Here is a 6,308-nt window from a genome sequence, read left to right on the forward strand (position 1 = left end):
AAAAATTAAAATTTTACTAGAAACCATCAAGTACAATGACTCTCAATGGCAGATTTGTGCTGACTTGAAAGTGGTTGCAGTGATATTAGGTATCCAGTTAGGGAATACTGAATACTGCTGCGTTATCCGCGAATGGGATAGCCAAGCTCGTGCATCTCATTACAGTAAACATGAATGGCCCACGAGAAAACCTCTTGAACCAGGTATAAATAACACTAAGAGTGAAACTCTAGTGGGACTGATGTTATGGGGGGAGGCGTGTTCATTGCAGTTAAAAGCTGTTTAAACGTAGTTGATATCGATACTGGGTCGGACTGTGAAATACTCTGGATAAAGCTGTCAACCAGACAAGGAGTGACCATTGTATTGGGATGTTTTTATAGACCACTAGCATCCGCAACGCCAACGGCCATACCATGTTAAATACACCGGTTCTCGTCCGATCACCGAAGTTAAGCAACATCCGGCGCAGTTAGTACTTGGATGGGTGACCGCCTGGGAACACCGCGTGCTGTTGGCTCCCTTTCATTAGCCGGCCGAAGTGGCCGTGCGGTTAAAGGCTCTGCAGCCTGGAACCGCAAGACCGCTACGGTCGCAGGTTCGAATCCTGCCTCGGGCATGGATGTTTGTGATGTCCTTAAGTTAGTTAGGTTTAAGTAGTTCTAAGTTCTAGGGGACTAATGACCTCAGCAGTTGAGTCCCATAGTGCTCAGAGCCATTTGACCCATCCGCAACCAACTTCGAAGAACGTTTCAGGGAAAGTCTTAAGTATATAGGAAATAAATATCCAGATTATCCATTACTTGTAAGTGGAGAAGTGGAGACAGTAATCTGGCGTTCATTGACTGGGAAAATTATCACGTGGGGTAGAAGCAAAGAGTCGTGTGAAGTTATTCTAGGAGCGCTCGCAATATACAACCTTCAGGAATTGGTTAGAAAAGCAACTCGAAAGGGGAACATATTAGATATCTTGGCGACCAACAGACCTTATCTTTTTGAGGAAGTTAATCTAGAAGGTATTCGCGACCACAATGTCGTTGTGGTTTCTGTGTCAGTGGAAGTTACACACACGAACACACACACACACACACACACACACACACACACACACACACACACACACACAAAGAAGGAGTGTAGAGTTTTCTTGTTTGGGAAAGCAAATAAAAGTGTCACTTATGAATATATTCGTAGTCAGCTCCAAGCATTCACCGCGGGCCACGAAGATATTTAGCATCTTCGGTCATAATTTAAAGGTATTGTCCACCACGTGCTACAGAAATATGTGCCTAGTAAATATACAAGGGAGGGAAAGGATCCACCTTGGTTCAACAAACACATTAGGAAGTTGCTGAGAAAGCAGAAAATTTTGCACAGTCGTTTTAAACGTAGTCACTGCCCCGCTGACAAACAGAAATTATGCGAAATGAAAGCAGCTGTCAAAAGATCAATGAGAGATTCTTTTAACGAATTTCAAAGGATTATTTTATCTGCAGATTGTAAAAATAACCCCAAAAAATTTTGGTCCTACGTAATATCTATGAACGCTACAAATAATTCAATACCTTCACTTGCTGACATCACGGGTAATGTAACGGATGTTGATAAACAGAAGGCTGAAGTGCTAACACTAGCTTTTAAAAACTCGTTTACGGTAGAGGACTGCAGCACCATTCCCCCTTTCAATTATCGAACAAACGCAAAGATGGCTGACATAGAGTTTAATGTATCTGGGATAGTGAAACAGTTAAGATCCTTGGGCGCCAGGAAGGTATCTAGCCCAGACGGTATCTCCGTAAAAGTTTATGTTGACTGTGCTACAAATATGGCCCCATTCTTATACATCATCTATCAGAGGCCATTGGAACAGCGTAATGTTTCACGGGGCCTGAAGAAGGCCCAGGTCATAGCAGTCTATAAAAAGGGCAGAAAATCGGATTCACTTAATTACCGGCCAGTTTCACTGACATCGATTTGTTGTAGATTCATTGAACAGATTTTGTGTTCAGACATACTGACCTTTCTAGACTCTGAGAAGCTCATGTGCAGAAACCAGCACGGTTTTAGGAAACAACGGTCATGCGAGACACAGCTGGCCTTCTTTGTGCATGATATACAACAGGCCCTAGATACCGGCTCCCAGTTTGATGTCATGTTCCTCGAGTTTCGAAAGGCGTTCGATTCAGTTCCGTACTTTCGCTTGCTCCAAAAAGTGCGCACTTACGGTCTATCCGATGACGTATGCGGTTGGATAGAAAGTTTTCTAACAGTCTGAGAGCAGTATGACGTCCTGAATGGAGAGACTTCAACAGAAACTAGCCTAACATCAGGCCCCAGGGCAGCGTTATAGGTCCGCTGCTTTTTACGATCTCCTAAAACGATCTGGTTGATGGTATTGACAGCGGCGTTAGATTGTTTGCCGATGATGCGGTAGTTTTCAGGAAAGTAGTATCACACGAAAGTGGTGAACAAATCAATGAAGATTGGCAGGAAAGAAATGCGTGGTGTAATGACTGGCAGTTATCTCTCAATATTAGTAAGTGTAACCTACTGCGTATAACAAAGCGAAAATCCCCCTAACGTACGTGTACAAAATAAGTGCGCAGTCTTTGGAAGCGGTAACGTCCGTCAAGTACTTGGGTGTGACTATTGGAAATTATGTCAAATCGAACGATCAGATCACACAAGTAACGGGTAAGGCGAACTCTAGATTGCGGTTTATTGGTAGAATCCTGAAGCGATGCAGTCCTTCAACAAAGGAAATTGCTTACAATACTTTATTAAGTCCAGTCTTAGAGTATTATTCTTCTGTTTGGGTCCTTTATCAGTTGGGTCTGATTCAAGAGATTGAGAAGGTCCAAAGAAGAGTGGCAAGATTCGTAACTAGTACATTTAGCCATCGTGAGAGCGTTACAGATCTCATTGAAACTTTGAAGTGTGACACACTTGCAGATAGACGGCGCACTAAACTCCAAAATCCGATCTTCGCCGAGGATGTAGAGCATATATTATTACCACAAACTTTCAGATCACCATTTAAAGATAAGGGATATTAGAGCTCATACTGAGGAGTTCAGATAGTCGTTTTTCCCTCTCGCGATCTGCGAGTGGAACAGAGGGGTTGGGGGGAATAGGGGAATATGACTTTGGCGCGAATAGTGCCCTCCGCCACACACCGCTTGGTGGGTAGTGGAGTATATATCTAGATGTAGATACTGACCCTAAAAGGATTCCGCTCCCGCCCTTTCACATCAAGTTGGGTCTCATGAAAAACTTTGTTAAGGGAATGAACAAAGATGGTGACGCGTTTAAGTACTTAAGGCAAAAATTCCCGTACTTACGTGATGCCAAACTAATAGAGGGCATCTTTGTAGGCCCACAGACTCGAGATCTTTTTGGAGACCATTCTTGTGATGGGACCATACAAGGTGAGGAGAAGCATGCATCGGAATGTTTTAAGACAGCCTGTTTACAGTTCTTGCGGAACAAACGAGCAATTAATTACAAGGAGATTGTAGATAACATGTTTACATCTTATGAAAAACTTGGTTACAACATGTCATTGAAAATGCATTTCTTACGTAGTCATCTTAACTTCTTCCCCAAAGATTGTGGTGCAGCGATTTCATCAAGATATTGCCACATTTGAGAAGAGGTATCCTGGAAAGTGCAGTCCGACTATTTCCCTCTCATAAGGGATGTTCCCGAGTATGTGTATAAACGTTAAGCCAAGCGGATACGGTCATCTCCTGAATTTATCTCTGAACAAAATAAGTAATTGTATGTACCGTATATATGGACAATTAACATTTGTAAGCCTTTATATACATTTCTGAGCAGCTAATTTATATACGTTCTTTTGTGCTTTACATAGTTCTGGTACAAAGTAGACTTACAAAGTATTTTCATTCACCTAATATTACCTTCATTTTTTCATAATATTTTACTTAGGTACTTCCAAAATGGCACTGAAATTTATAATAATTCAAGTAATTATTCACTTAAAATTTGTTATGCTGAATCTTGGAACATGAAAGCATATTTAGTTAGTGATCTATTTATATAAAAATGTAGATTACTTTAAAAAAACTAGAGCTAATATTTATGAAGATTATGATTTTGTATCGTTTTATACTCAAGTGTAACTCAAAATCATGCAATTTGCATACTTCCACATCAAATTTGTTGTTCAGTGTAACGAGACGATCACTACCGTATACGTAAAATGAAACATTTATGAATAAATAAACTTTAAACTTTTGTTATATATTTTAAACACCCAAATCATGATATGACAGCGTATTTAAAGGTGAAATTGTGTGTCTGGATATTTTCAATCATATGCAAGGAAAAGCACTGCTAAAAGTATGCCCTCGAGTCGTTTTAAATGAAAAAATGGAAACAAGGTCAGTGCATTTGTTTGTGTCATTACTAGTTCCGTAGGAGCTTCACCTGAAGCGACACTTCATCCAGGTGGGGTTATAGCGTTATGAGAAAAGAAAGATGTCTTTATTCACCTGAATCAAGAAAGCTTACAATAAGCTTCGTATATCTTCCTTGTCTCCTCTTTGTGGCCACAATTAGTTTATCTTTTGATTTTAACAAATATATTTGTACCCAACAGATAATTTAGTGCCTATATCGTACAAGTGAGATGCTGTGTAGATTTTTTGCACATACCTAAGAGTAATAGTCCCTAAACGTCTTCGAGCTGTGATATCCTTGCATATTAATCTGGTATGTCTGATCGAACGACTTATTAAAAAATAGTATTTATTGTACTATGCACGTAACAGATTTCCAAGCAAGTTTTTAACAGCCCTGATGCTTTCCTGTGGTTAACATTTAATCTTGTAGCAACAAAAGGGCCTTTGATGAATTCTACGCAGTAGGTAGCTCTAGTATGCAATATTACAATATTTTACAGTTTTCTGATAACCAGAATTACAGAACTAACTTCCTCGACCCGTTCTTACAATTCTGTGAGAATAACCCGTCTGCTATACACGGCACACCACAGAATTAAAGACTCTGAAATTACTTTCGACGAGAAGTTTGATTCTGAATTTATTTTTTATTTGAGTGTAGATGAAGGTGTCTTTCTGTACAAACATGCGGACGGAACAGGTAATGACGTTATTATCACTTTTGTCGATGGCATTGGGAAATGAAGTCTTTAATTATACCCAGAGACGTATCGGTGAAAATATCCAGGAGCTGCTCGTTTAAATTAACACTTCATCTAGATCCCAATATTACTGTCTCTTCAAAGAGATTGCCAATCCGTTTGATATTATTAAAGAGAGCAGGAAAATAGTCTTTGAAAGTTTTTCCAAATCCCGTCGAATAATCTTATTATACATGTTGATTCTTTCAAAGAGGAAAGCACAAACCAACAAGTTTTAATAATGCTGATTATTCACACAAACAGGTCAGAATAAATAGCATTACTAAACGTAATTCGTTGCTCTTTCGTTCTTTGCAAAAATGAACGTGCTTGCACACAGCCAAAATATCAGTTTTCGACCAAATATCACTCCCTATCTACACTGGCCTCCAAAATTAAACCAAGAAACCGCTGTTTCCCCGTCCTGTGTCTAATCCACGATATAATCATATTTCCAAGCTTCCGGTTCTAACAACTACAACAAAGACTTTAATAAAATGGCAAAGATAATGTAAATCAGAATACCGGGAGAAGTTGTGATCTAAATAACAATTGATTTATTCATTCTTAACATCATACAACAAAAGATGGCTAAAGAAACGCCACACAAACATTTATATCTTACAAATGCTTTCAATATTCTGGACACCTGGGCGCCACTGCTTTGTCCCACAGAATTCGCAGAAACTCTCAGCCGTCTCATCTGCTTTTTTCCTAACAAGGGCCCATACTCTGTTTTATTGCTGGCCATCTGATCTTACAATGCGCCGCTCATAGCTGCAGCGACTCCTCGGCGCTAGTGAGCCCACCTGGAAACGGCCGCCGACCGACCGGCGCCACCCAATATGTCTGCAGAGTGAGGCCAAGGGACTTGTCCGTCAGCAAACGTTTTCACCCAGGTTCCACAGAAAAAAGCTCCCCTCAGCTCTTAGCCGGCGTACGCTTTTACTGCTGTCAATTAACTCCGCACTCTCTTCCTTCAAACGCAGGTAAAACCTACTGCTATGCCTTCACTAGAACACACAGGTGAGAGCGTTATCTACTGCCAACCATTTCATCATATGAATGAAGTCAGAAAGTATCAGATATAGCAACCAAGTAATAAAGATCAACTTCCCAACGAATATTAAGCAGCATGACA

The 6,308-nt window shown here is 40.3% G+C and overlaps 1 non-coding gene across 1 annotated transcript; it reads left to right on the forward strand.

Annotated features, from left to right (window-relative positions):
* The first annotated feature begins 401 nt into the window (after window positions 1–401).
* On the forward strand, window positions 402–520 carry LOC126185392 (5S ribosomal RNA). Its single transcript, XR_007537149.1, has one exon. It is a non-coding gene; the product is annotated as a 5S ribosomal RNA (ribosomal RNA).
* The last annotated feature ends 5,788 nt before the right edge of the window (window positions 521–6,308 follow it).

Source organism: Schistocerca cancellata, chromosome 4 (assembly GCF_023864275.1).
Source record: "Schistocerca cancellata isolate TAMUIC-IGC-003103 chromosome 4, iqSchCanc2.1, whole genome shotgun sequence".
NCBI classification, from domain to species: Eukaryota; Metazoa; Arthropoda; class Insecta; order Orthoptera; family Acrididae; genus Schistocerca; species Schistocerca cancellata.